Below are 13,914 nucleotides of genomic sequence, written 5' to 3'. Positions count from 1 at the left end.
ACCTTTCTTTTGACAGGTTGCATGTATATATAGCCATAGAACAGAAAATTCTGTGGGCCTTGCAAATCAGTCAAAATTCAGTAAAATGTGAAGGATTGAGGGGGTTGCTCCAGTGAAAAGGGGTGGTATTCAATGAGTTAAGGGTGTTATGCGGATTAAGGTCCCGAACCCGGAATGCATGATTACCTACTTCCCGAAATTTGTTTCAAATGCAGTGATCCCTCGCTATTTCGCGGTTCGTTTATCGCGGCTTCGGTGCATCGCGGATTTTTTCAAACATTCATTAAAATATATACAGGTATATAATTTTTATTTTTAATTTTTTTTTTGAAGTCCGCAAAAAGTGTTGTTTACTATGCATGCTTGTGTGCGCCACTGCTCAAGCGCGGAAGGTCCACGTGGGGCACGTGTGTGTGCATGCACGCATGGGCGAGCAGGTGAGTGTACGTGTGTTGCTGAGAGACAGAGAGAGAGAGAGAGAGGAGGCTTATAAAAACAAAAGCAAGTCTCTCTCATCCTTAATTGTCTTAACTGACTAATCATAAACACGTCTGCTGCACAAACTGGATTGGTGACCTGTGTGTGTGGGTGCGTGTGTGTGTGTGTGTGTGGGAGAGAGAGAGAGAGCGAGAGAGAGAGAGACTTATAAGAACAAAAGCAGGTCTCTCCATCCTTAATTGTCTCTCCATCCTTAATTGACTAATCATAAACGTCTGCTGTACGCTGTGGGATCGCTGGCCTGTGTGTGTGTGTGTGTGTGTTAGTGCGCTCTAAAGGCCCACATGGGCAATTATATATATATATATATATATATATATATATATATATATATATATATATATATATAATTTAATTGGTTAAGTGGTCGCTACTTTGCAGATTTTCGTTTATCGCGGGTGGTTTTGGTCCCCATTAACCGCGATAAACGAGGGATTACTGTATGCCCACATTTCTTGTGTGAGGCACCCCCTTTCGACAACCAGATACCTCCAAGACCTAGAATAAGCATAACCATGCACACTGTCTCCGTGACCCCGTCTGCTGCCATAGAATTGACTGGCTCCCAAAAGGATTCATTAGACCAGTGTTTCTCAAATAGTGGGGGCAGTGGCGGTTCTGGGGGGGGGTAATGGGGGCCAGTGCCCCTGTAGCACCGATTCTGGCCCCCCCTGTGGCCCCCCCTCCGAGCGCAGATTACGCAGTCGTGCCGAGTCGCCGACGCGAAAGGTGGAACCAAAGTGCGTGATTTAACATTCTAGTCGGACCCTTTAGTGCGCTGCGCCACTTAAAAATGAGCGGGAAAATGAGAAGCAGTCCGCAGAGAAGGAAATTACCACGACACGAGTGCTATTTGAGTGTGTGTGTGTGCGTGTGTGCGCGCGTGTGTGTGTGTGTGTGTGTGTGTGTGCGTGTGTGTGTGAGTGTGAGTGTGTGCTCGTGTTTGTGTGTTTGTGTGTGCGTGTGTGTGCGCGCGTGTGTGTGTGTGCGTGCGTGTGTGTGTAACTTTTTTAGTCTCCCTTTTTATTTTCATTTTATTTAACAGGATCAATATATAAGACATTGCCTTTTAAAATTTGGATAATTATATGCATGTAAAACATCTAGCTTCAGTGTATTTGCAATTTTTGTCCCCGGCAGGCTGGTACCATATCATCCCCTGGCTTGAATATTCTCAACAGATGGACACGGCGTATTGTTACGCTTGCAGATATTTTAGCCCTGCTAATACTGTTTTTTCTCATCACTATAATGTTATGACTACAATTTCAAAGTCTGAAGAAATAAAAAGTCAAATAAGATTTCGAATCTGTCTTTTTAGCCCTGGGTTGAATGTGCCCCCCCATCAAAACCCCTGGCCCCAGCCCGGCCCCCTCAGTGAAATTGATCCAGAACCGCCCCTGAGTGGGGGGCGCGAGGCTCCGTCAAGGGGGGCGCATTTGACCTCGGGGAACATGTTTTTTTATTTTTTTTACTGTCCTAAAATAACGTGCAGTTGCACCTCCACTACGTTCAGGGGCAGTAGCGCTCTCATTGGCAGAGTTTGCACAGGGAGCATTCTCAGGGAGGAAATAAGACGAGGCGTATGTAGCACTTGGCTTCACTGTGACTACGGTGGCAGACGACGAAAGATCGGTGAGTTTACTGTGTCTAAAAATGTTGGTTGCAGACAGCATGAAGCTAAATAAATTAAAGCGCCACTTAAAGACATTACATCCCAATCACGCTGATAAGCTGCTCGAGTTTTTTTTTCCAGTGAAAACGTGCCAAATATTGCCAACAATAATGCCACTTTGTGACTGCTACTTCAGTAAACTGAAATACAAGTCCCAGCTACACATTGAGCAGGAGCCGAGAGTTGCTGTGTCCTGCTTCAAACCTTGCTTCGAAAAGCTGTGCATTGCAAAACGTGCTCATTGTAGCCATTAATCCAGACATCATCTTTGATTAAAAAAAAAAAAAAGCACAAATACTTTTAAATATTTTTGTTTTGCTGGTTAAAGTTTTTTTAAATATTGTTCTCCTGAGATAATGTTGGTGATTAGTTTGAATGCATTATTAGTTATTGGTTTTTTGTAATTTTATTTTTCAGTATTTGTATGGTTTGACATGGTCAGTCAAAAAATATTAATAGTTAAATTAAGGATTGAATGTAATTTTTGAATTTCAGATGTACTTTAAATCTTTTCTGTTCCAGTTACTAAAGCTATTCTTTGTTGTAAGTTGGTCCGTATTTCTTTTTTTTATTCTTTTATACGTTAATAAGGATACAGTGTTATGCAAAGGTGTTCCTTTACAATTTTATAGACAAATTATATTATTTAGCGGCCCGGTAGTCCAGTGGTTAGCACGTCGGCTTCACAGTGCAGAGGTACCGGGTTCGATTCCAGCTCCGGCCTCCCTGTGTGGAGTTTGCATGTTCTACCCGGGCCTGCGTGGGTTTTCTCCGGGTGCTCCGGTTTCCTCCCACATTCCAAAAAAAAAACATGCATGGCAGGTTGATTGGACGCTCTAAATTGTCCCTAGGTGTGAGTGTGGGCGTGGATGGTTGTTCGTCTCTGTGTGCCCTGCGATTGGCTGGCAACTGATTCAGGGTGTCCCCCGCCTACTGCCCGAAGACGGCTGGGATAGGCTCCAGCACCCCACCCCGCGACCCTAGTGAGGATCAAGCGGTTCGGAAAATGGATGGATGGATGGATGATATTATTTATAGTCATGCGGGGGGAGGGGGGCGCGAGATGTTTTCCTCTTCCTAGGGGGGACATGACAGAAAATAATTGAGAGCTACTGCATTCGACCCATCTGGTGGCTGCCTTTGAGAGGCATTGACACGATTTTTACCCGGTATAGATGGAGGGCTCTCGGGGTTATTTTTCATTATGTGTCGAGGAAGAGACCATAACAATATGAGTAGTACGTACATGTATGTTGAAAAAAAGCCCACTAAATTCGCTAGCCTTCTCGGCGGAACCAGCTGACCCTTGCCCATGTCCTAAACGGTGTTGGTAAGTGCCCCCATTTCACAAAGCTTCTCTTACTCGCCCCCTCTTGCTGCGTGACCCTTTGGAGAAACGCTTTAAATGAAGCACTTCAATGCGATCCGGGTGGACAGATTCGAGTTGCCTCGCGATATTAACATAGACCGTTTGACAGAATGGGAACCGATGAATCCTTGGAGGTCCACGTGCTACTGACATGCCTGTTGCGTCCACATCGTGGGGTTCATCCACACAGTGGGAACGAGTGGGCATCCTGTGACACAAAGGACGCATCCCGCGAGCTGTTTAAAAACACCCAGCAATGTTTGAAGTTAAAGATTACACAAGGTCGTTGCTCCCCTCATGGATGGCTTCAGCAGGGCTCCAAATATGATGATGTTTAGGAAAAAGCTCCACGCTTGCTCCCTAGGTGAGGAAATACAGTTCGTTAGAAACTCACCTAGCAATTCATCTTACCTCTGCTCTGCTCCATTTATAATAATGACCTCATTGGCTTTTTTGCCCTGCTTTTATGCTGCTATGACTCACAACCAGGTGGAAACAATTAACTGCAATTAGGGCATGGGTGTAGCTGCAGTGGGCATGGGCGTACCATGCGATAATGGTCCCTGGCCTATGGAAGTGCTGAAACCGTGTGAGGACTCGCAACTCACAGCCAAAAAGCCACCAACAAGTCCTCTTAATTTTTGCGAAACAAATACGCACACATGCACTCGCAAGCATACGCACGCACAATCACACACACACACACACATGATGAGGAAAATAGTATACTAATAATAATAATAATAAAAATAACTAATAATAATGTGTTCAACAAATTAATTCCTCCAATGATTCAGAGGGTTTGATGCATATGGTTGTCATATGTATGAATGAAACACAATGACATCCACCATACATGTCCACAGACCTGAGAATCGATCTGACTGATCAAATCCATCAAAATTGGATTTCATCAAAATCCAACATCACCTGTGTGGTCTGCCAAATTCCTAAACATACTTTAGGCAGTTAAAACTGCACGAAAATTAAGATAAATCAGTTTTTATGCCCTAATGCACATGCGAAAAAAGAGCCCAAGGTGTTAATGGCACTTCAGGTACAAAGACAGAAAGCAAGATATTTTAACAAGAAATGCCAAGAAATGAGAATATAATGAGCTTGGAATACCTTTATGGTACAAAATCGTTATATGCAATGATTTTTTTTCTTACATACTAGACAATGAAATAAATAATTCTTGAAAACATTCTACATTATTGTAACTTGTTTAAGTTTTTTAATGTGTATCGATTCCCAATTCTGACTCTTTAACTCACCAGAACGATGAACGGTCCATCTTCAGGCAGTAATTGTTCTTGCCAGCATACTCAAAAAGACAGAGTTCAAAACCTCATGGGACAACAGGAAGAACCACTCCCTGAAGAACAACAGCACAAATGCATTTGATTTAAAAGGTGATTGGGAAAAACATGCATCCATTCATCCATCATCTGAACCGCTTAACCTCATGAGGGTCAAGGGGGCATGGAATCTATCCCAGCTGATATCAAGCAGTTGGTGGGGTATACCCCAAACTGGTTGCCACCCCCTCCAGCTTATTGCCTGTACATTGAGGTTCACACCGATGGACAAGAGAGTCGCCTCCCAACACCTTTGTGTGGGGGGATGGGTCCAGACTGTTGTTTGTGCCTATGCACCAAGCAGCAGCTAAAAGTACGAGGGTGTGCTGAGACCGCTCCATCTGGGGAATCCCTCGTTCTGGTAGGGGACTTCAATGTTCAAGTGGGCAATGACAGTCATACCTGGAAGAGCATACCTGGAAGTCCATATGTTGACTTGACACCAGGACAAATGCATGTTCCAACTGCCTGGACAAACGTAACTGATCACCACCTGGTGGTGAGTTGGCTCCGACAGTGGGGAAAGATGACGGTCAGACCTGGCGGACCCAAATTTATTATGAGGATTTTCTGGGAGCACCTACCAGAATCCCCTGTTATAAAGGAGACTCCCACCTCTGGCAGTGTTTCCCCCACGTCCTATAGGACGAGTGGGAGATTTAGTCCAAGTGGACCATATTCCGCGCCTCTATTGTTGAGGCGGCTGATTGGATTTGTGGCCATATCTCTACTAGCAACTCCTGAATTTGCTGGTGGACATCAGTGGTAAGAGATGCTGTCAGGCTGAAGAAGGGGTTCCATCAGGCCTTTTTGGGCTGTGGGACCCCAGGGGAAGCTGACAGGTACCGGCTGGCCAAGCAGAATGTAGCTTTGGGGTTGCCAAGGCAAAAACTCCGTCATGGAAGGGGTTTGGCGAGGCCATGCAAACCGACTTCCGGATGGCTTAGAGGAAATTCTGGTCCACCATCTGATGTCTCTGGAGTTGGAGGCAGTGCACCATGAACATTGTGCATCGTAGGGATGGGGCGCTGCTGACCTCAACTCGGGAAGTTGTAGGTCGGTGCTCAGAATACTTCGAAGAGGACCTCCTCAACTCCGCGGACATGCCTTCCTGAGAGGAAGCAGAGTCTGAGAACTCTGAGATGGGTTCTCCTATCTCTGGTGTTGAAGTCAAAGAGGTGGTGAAAAAGCTCCTCAGTGGCAGATCCGCCTGAAGTTCCTCAAGGCTCTGGATGTTGTGGGTCTGTCCTAGTTGACACGCCTCTGCAACATTGCGTGGTTATTGGGGAGAGTGCCTCTGGATTGGCAGACTGGGGTGGTGGTCCCTCTTTTTAAGAAGGGGGACCGGAGGGTGTGTTCCAACGACAGAGGGATCACACTCCTCAGCGTCCCTGGTAAGGTCTAGTCAAAGATGCTGGAAAGGAAGTTCTGTCGGGAAGTCAAGTCTCAGATTCAGTAAGAGCATTGTGGTTTTCGTCCTAGCCGTGGAACAGTGGACCAACTCTACACCCTTGGCAGGGTATTGAAATGGGAATGCTTCATGGACTTGGAGAAGGCGTTTGACCATGTTCCTCAGGGACTTCTATGGGGGGGTACTTCGGGAGCATGCGGTACCAACCCCAAGAGAGCAAACCTATTCATTTTGACAAAGACCACTGATGCGCATCAAGCTGGTGAACCACTCAATGCAACCCTCACCCTAACCCTCAATCAAAGGCTTGCAGTCATGCATAAAGCTGTATTTATGCTATTTCGGAGAAAAAGACTAATTATCAAACATGTTTTGTAAATAATGAATTCTATACTACACATGAAGTTGTCAAAATGACCTTTGCAAAGTCTGCTGAGTTTCCAACAGATAAGAACTGTGCTTTCCACATGAAAATATTTTCATGAAACATGACACACATTCCCACTCTGCAGAAAAAAAAACATTAAAGATGGAGTTCAGGGGTCCCACCTTTTTTTTAACCGAAGATCTATTTTTCAAGCAGCCAACCTCCCACAATTGACCCGTTAAGACACATGCACGCATGCGCACGTACACACGCGTCCATGCGCGCAAACACACACTCACACACATGCCACGATTAGCTACAGCCATAATGGACCACAATATGAACGAAACAGAAAAATAAACTAAATGGAAGACAAGACTGGGTGTGTAAAAAGGAAATAACTGCCTTAGTAGACACAGGTAGGTAGGGACACACTTTTGTCATGTGTTAAGTCCAGAAACTACACCGTGGTAGCTAGCATGTACCATTATAAAATGCTGCTCGTGACGCTCCAGATTCACTTTCTTTGTCATTGACATCGGTGCATTTTAGATCGAACAAATGTTGAATGAGAATAAACCAAAAAAGAAAAATATATCTAAATATATCTAAAGGGCTCTTATTCCTCGCTGCAATTGTGAAAAACATTCTGTGATGCAGGTCATGTGACACAGTAGGTTAAAGAAAAACTACTTTTTTATTTTGTTGGTTTTTTGCAATGCTTTTTTGTGAACGTGAAACTGATAGGATGCTGAGGGTGCAGGATACACGAACATAAAATATCTAATATTAATAACATGCACACAGACACACAAATCTTTTCTTTTTTTTTTTCAAATTCCCCCTTCACCCATCGCGATCCACTGGGACGTACTACCGGTACACGATCGACTGGTTGGCTGTTCCTGATGGAGCTGCTATGAATACGAAGGGATTAGAACTCATGGTGTGGCCACCATCATCCCCTGGCCTTAACCCTTTAGAACTTGTGGAGCATCTTAAAAACAAAAATCTATGAGGATGGGAAGTGATATTCCTTGTTTGGTTGAAATAACGATTTAAAACCTTTTCGGACAAGTGACAAATCTAATTCAGACACCCAAACTCTGCCTAAACTCCGCAAAAAAGTTGTTTTAGCCCCCCCCCCCCACCCCCCAAAACTCCCAAAAAGCCCCATCGCAACCTGGAAAATGGAAGTTTCATAGATTTTAACATTATATTCACATTTTCAACTATTATGAAAGTTGTGTCGATCAGCTCGGATCGACACAATGATAGATAGAACGATACTTGGGCCTTACATTTAAGAATATAACAGAATATAACAGACCTTAAAAAGACAAGCAGTGAAACAGTATAAAGATGCTTGTTAGAGAGTGCAAGAGAGTACCAGAAGTACCCCCACCAGCTGCAGCACCAGAACCAACACCAAAAACATCTCTGCCTCTTTGAGACGTATGAGAAGACGTAGAGAGGATATGGGTTGACGGGCAGACGGAGACACTCCCAGCAACCCGTCCGTGGTTCTACCCTGTGGTAGAACAGCATAATGTCACCTACCATAGGGTAAAACCACTGACGTGACACCGGAGACAGAGACACAATGGAAAAACAGATGAAGAAGCAACAAAAAAAAAAAAAAAACAGAACAAGGAAGACGTTGCACTGGATGGTGGATGATTTAGGAAGCAGACAGAAGATAATATTGTACTTCATAAAATCTGATGGAGACATTTAAACATTTCACTCATGCTTACATACAGAAAAAAAGATGTCAAATTTGGCCTTAAATGGTCGTATACCAGGGTTGCCCAAACTTTTTGGACCTCAGATCGACTTTTCGATCAACCAACTTCCCGGGATCGCCCCTTATCGCGCACGCGCGCGCATGCACGCCAAGATGAGAAACAGCCTGACACGCAGGCATGCGATGCACCTTTGCAGCCTGTTAACTATCTAGCGAGCTCACACGTACCGTTTTAAAGTGCTTCCCTGGGCCCTCTAGATTCCTATTCTTTGCCCGTGCCCTTGGTGAATTGTACACGAAGCAAACTCTGAATGAGAATAATGACGATAAAAGATCAGAATCAGAATCAGAATCATCTTTATTGGCCAAGTATGTAGAACACACAAGGAATTTGTCTCCGGTATAACACGCTGCATTAGTATCATCGTAAACGACAGATCATTGAACCATTTTAGGGTAACCAGTAGCAGTATTTGTAGTACAAGAAGAGTGACTACGTCAGTGACTGTTTAAGGAGTTAATGGCTAGAGGGAAGAAGCTGTTTAAGTGTCTACTGGATTTGGTGCGCATGGATCTGTAGCGTCTGCCTGAGGGGAGTAGCTGGAAAAGGTGGTGGGCAGGGTGCGGGGGATCCAGGAGGATTTTCCGTGCCCTTGTCTTGATTCTTGCAGTGTGCAAGTCCTCAAGAGTGGGTAGGGCGGTGCCAACGATTTTGTAGCGCAACAGCTCTGATCACAAGCTGCAATTGCAGACTGCTGAGCGCTAACAACTTCCAGTGACGTAGATCACGCGCCACCGTAGGTTAATGATTTACCTGCTTTATTTTATTTTATTTTTAAAATATTTTTTCATGAAAATGAGACTGATAGGATGATTAGGGTGCAGCGTACATTAACACAAAAAATATTTTACTAACATGTACAAAGACACATAAATGTTTTTTTTTTTGTTTGTTTGTTTTTTTCTCCTCAACACCCCTCAGATACACTTGGGACCTGTCCTAGATCTACCAGTCGATCAGGATCGACGTAATGGGCACCCCTGACATACGACATGTTTTCGTAGACTGTTTCCCTTGCATCCCCCTCAAATACAACTTTTGTGTTTGTCATGTTTTTTTTCCTACATTAAAAAAAACACACACACAAGGTTGGGTGTTCAGTGGCACTTCAAGTAACTGCCTTTTTGTTTTATTTTCTTGAGGGTCTCAAAAAAATTAAGCGTTCCTCTTCTTTGATACTAATATGCTGAATAAAAAAATGCCCTTCGAGAAATTCATAGTTCAGTTCATAAACAGCAAAGAGAAGTTCAAATAATTTCATCCTCCCCAAAATAACTGGTTAGCTCTGTCATTTAAACCGTGCAAACTTGTTTCTTTTGTTAAGAATCGAAATTGAGGCTCGTTAGGAACCGGAATCAAATCGAGGCACTGCAATCGGAACCAGAACTGTCCACATTCAAACGATGCCCAATACTAATGGTCAGTGTGAGGGCCAGTCAGAGACTCCCGGCAGGCCGGATGTTACCCCAGGACCGTACTTTGTTCAAGTCTGGACTGGGGTCATTCAAATTATCCTTCATATCTCTTGTCACTCACAAAAATGTGTGGAATTATATGAGCCAGTTGTTCATTTGCATATTTTCTGTGCATCACTGGTAGCTCGCTACTTTGATTATGGAATATTCAAGACATGTCCAAAACAAAAAAAAGGTGCAACAGGCCTCTGAGTCAGAAGCGCATGAAGAGCAAATGCTGAACTTTTTACATGCCAAAAGTGGCTTAAGTTGTCCATTAGAATCACAATATTCATGGCCATGGACTAGTTATGTCGTTTGCTACTTTTTTTTCTTCATTGGTAGGGGTTGCGATGGTTCTGATGCTGTTTCCTTTTCAATTGCAGACGCTTGAGAGGTGGCAATGAGCACAACCGCCAGCAGAGGAAAAAACGGTGCCGCATTTTAGATTTAAAATCCACTCTGTATCCCAACTGCTTTCAGTGACTGTTATCGCGGCTGCGGTGAGAGCCAACATACTTTTAGTTGGGCAATCTGAAGTATACATTCAAACAAGGATCCCACATCGATGTCTATATCGCAGAGTGAAAGTCATTTCACTGGCTACATTTTAGAGTTTCTTTTCAAGATCCTATTCTTTGTTTTCAAATCTTCAAATGGCCTCTCTCCACCTTACCGCTCTGAGCTCCTCCACCCCTACGCACCTGCCCAGTGTCTCAGGTCTGCGGACTAGACACTACCGCAGAACTAAGCAGACGGGCAGAGGGAATCGAGCCTCTTCCATTGCTGGTCCCTCTCTTTGAAATGACCTCCCACTGAAAATTAGGCAAACCCCGTCGCTGCCCATCTTTGAGACTCGTCTTAAAAACTCATTTGTATTCTTTGGCTTTTGACTCAGCATGACTCGGACTTGGTCTTAGTTTTACTGTTTTTGTGCTTTCTACTGTCTTTGTGATTAATTTATTGCTTTATTGTTGATGTCTGGATTCGTTTTGCTCCATGTACAGCACTTTGTATTCAGCAGTGGTTGTTTTAAAGTTGAGTTGAGCTGAGTTGAGATGAGAGTTAGCAGAAGTATGTGTGTATCTTCAATGGAAAAGTACAACAGTGATCTTGGAAATATGATGAGGACGACAAGGTCATCATGTAATTACTTGAGAACAGAATAAGGTAGAATCAAACTTCTTTTTCTGGTGAAAGGAGAGAGAGCCTATTCTCTCATTTGGTAGATTTGATGCATAAAAAAATCATAGAGCACTATATTCTGCAGGTCTGAAAATTTCAGTCAAAAATCATTGGAACTCCAGGGTTGTGATCAATGCAAATAGCTGACATTGAATGAGTTAAACATCCATTTCTAAAAGCACCAGCAAATGCCCTTGGCTTCGCGCGTCATCCCACTGAGCGATTCGTGTGTTGTGATTGACAAAGTACATTCTGCCATTGTCCTGGTGCTTCTCCCTGAACACAAGCACCAGAATCAAAATCAATTAAAGTTGCAAGGATTTATCATTTAGAAATTGTGTGGAAGGTTTCAGTGGGAGACATAAAAGTCGACAGAGTGATACGGCTGACTTTCTCTTTTGAAAATCTCCCCGGGGGTGTTGGGATCACTCCAATGCTCGACAACCAGCAAGTTAGTGTGGTATTTCACGTGGCTTGGGTCAAATAACCAAAGTTTGTGACTTCATATGTGAACTGGGTGTTTAACGGCAGTGTTTGTGTGTCACAAATATTGGCCAGGATAGGACATGAGTGTATTTAGGATATTTATGTACGTGTTAAAAAAAGAATACCCTGGTGAACAATGAGTCCAGTTGTGAATGTACAGGCATTAGAGAGTGCGTGTCTAAAAAGAGAGCTCCTCGTGGAACCATTCTCCTCCCTCCGTCATGCTGACATCTTTTTCTCATTAACAGCAGTGTGTGGAGCATTCAGAAACAGTAGCGCTCACTGTGCAAAACCTTACTTGTTCCTCCCCAACTGCTTCCTCACTCTAGTCCCAGTTCATTTTTTTTCACTGCTTTCTTTCATACTGTCGAAAATATTCCCCCCGTTAAACTGTCGTTTTAAAAATGAAACGAGCTACAAATGAGAAAGTGAAGTAACCGCTGTTGAGAAGATATGTGCAATAGAAGTAAAACTGGGACAGTGCTACTGCCATGAGGTTTTCTTCTGAACTACCGCAACATGATGAAAAGCCGTTTTTGGATAGGACATAACTAACTGATGAGGTCACAGAAACATGAATGAGCTGAAATCTGCCAGAAACATTGATGCATGAACATGTGACAAAATAACATTGACTGTTCTACATTTGGGCAAATGCCAGAAGATGCAAAAATCCCCACAATCATATGTCCCTTTCATGTTTGGATCTTTGAATAAAGGAAGTGCTCAAAGTTTTGGTGGTGCTCGTTTATATTGGATGGCTCTCTGGCTACAGGTAATCATCTATCCATGCATTTTAACCATCAGTTCATCTGTCCATCTACTGTATCCGGACATCTATCCAGACTGCTTGGTGTTCCGGGTAACTGATGAAAAACTGTTCAGTTTTAAGTTTCCAGATTGTTTACCTTTATGTCTAAAACAGAGGCGCATCGTCAGCGATACAGTGACCCACCGTCCATTGCGAGTGTTGCCTTCCAGAACTAACACACACACATGCACACACACGCACACACACACACACACACACACGCACGCACGCACGTACACACTGCGAAGTGAAATTTTTCAAAATAGAAATACGCTGTTTAAATACACCCAGGAGTGTTTTTCAGGACTTTGTTATTTTGCAGGTCTTGCAACACACCTTAAAAACCATACAAACACATTTCTAGAGATAAAAATACTGAAAGAGCAACGGATAACACAAATATTTTACAAACAGTTGGGAAATAAAAATTGCTGTCCATCTTTATGCTTTTTGCCCTGCTGTCTGAAGTCAGGTCAGCACTCTGAATGAGAAACTGTTAGCGATTGCCTGAGCTGGTTAAATAAATAAAACGTGTGAAATGCCGGTTCCGGGTAAAGTCCACCGTAATGTAGTGGAGGTTTAATGTACTCACAAAATGCTAAATACATAAATAGAAATTTGGCCTGAGAGCAAAATAAAGGATAAACATACCTCATCCAGGGGGCAATGAGCCATTTTCCGCAGGAGCAATGGACACCTGAGGGAGAAACAGAATAAGACAAAAAACATCCAATTAGGGCACCTTTCTGAATCTTACCCTTTCACTTTTCTGAGGGGGGTTATCCCACAATTACAACTATTCATAGCACAGTGTAATCTTTCCGTCTTCTCAGATATATAAGCGTGATGAGAAAATAATGAGGATGTAGTTGAAGAAAAATCAAACGATCCAAAAATCAAGGACAGTCAAAACTCACTCAAGAAGCCATCCAAGTCTCAGAGTGTGAAGATTGAGATTTGAGTGCCAACCGATAGATGCCCTCTGGTATGTCGGGCGGGCTGAGGTTTGTGAGGATGCTTAGGATTCCGACAGTCTCTTCTCTGCTCCTGTAGTCTGGGGCGACTGAGGGAGCTGGTGTACTAGTGGCTTGTATGCCTTCCAAAATCTACATGCTTGGTAGGAGGATAAAATAACAGTGCTGTTCCAATGAGCTCAGTGCCTGTTTGGCTAAACCCACCCCCTCACTTCCCGCTCACTCACTGATACACTTCATACTCCCTCCACCCCTCCTGACTCCACATTGAGGTCCACCTCCTCTCTTCTAGTGCCGTTGTGAAAGTAGTCAGGGACGCGCGATGTCTGAGGGAACTGAGGGTACATTCATGTTTGTTCCAGACTGGCTAACCCCTGCCCCACCCACTCTGCTTCCTAGACCTAGCCTGATGTCTGACAAAAGGCACTTTTATTCATTTTGCTCCTGGACCACTATGGGGTTTACTTAGCCTGCAATCACACAGACACACACACATACACGCACGCACGCACGCA

General features: G+C 43.7%; 1 long non-coding RNA gene across 1 annotated transcript; it reads right to left on the bottom strand.

The window, feature by feature from the left end:
* Nucleotides 1–823: 823 nt before the first annotated feature.
* LOC147205598 (uncharacterized) lies at nucleotides 824–13,529 on the bottom strand. The gene is made up of 4 exons (XR_015100750.1): nucleotides 13,343–13,529; nucleotides 13,077–13,122; nucleotides 4,820–4,920; nucleotides 824–3,902 (listed from the first exon to the last, which is right to left on the bottom strand). It is a non-coding gene; the product is annotated as an uncharacterized LOC147205598 (long non-coding RNA).
* Nucleotides 13,530–13,914: the final 385 nt, after the last annotated feature.

Source organism: Hippocampus guttulatus, chromosome 4, assembly GCF_054856545.1.
Source record: "Hippocampus guttulatus isolate MCC_2025c chromosome 4, RoL_Hgut_1.0, whole genome shotgun sequence".
Lineage (NCBI taxonomy): Eukaryota > Metazoa > Chordata > Actinopteri > Syngnathiformes > Syngnathidae > Hippocampus > Hippocampus guttulatus.
This window is presented reverse-complemented; position numbering and strand designations above follow the sequence as displayed.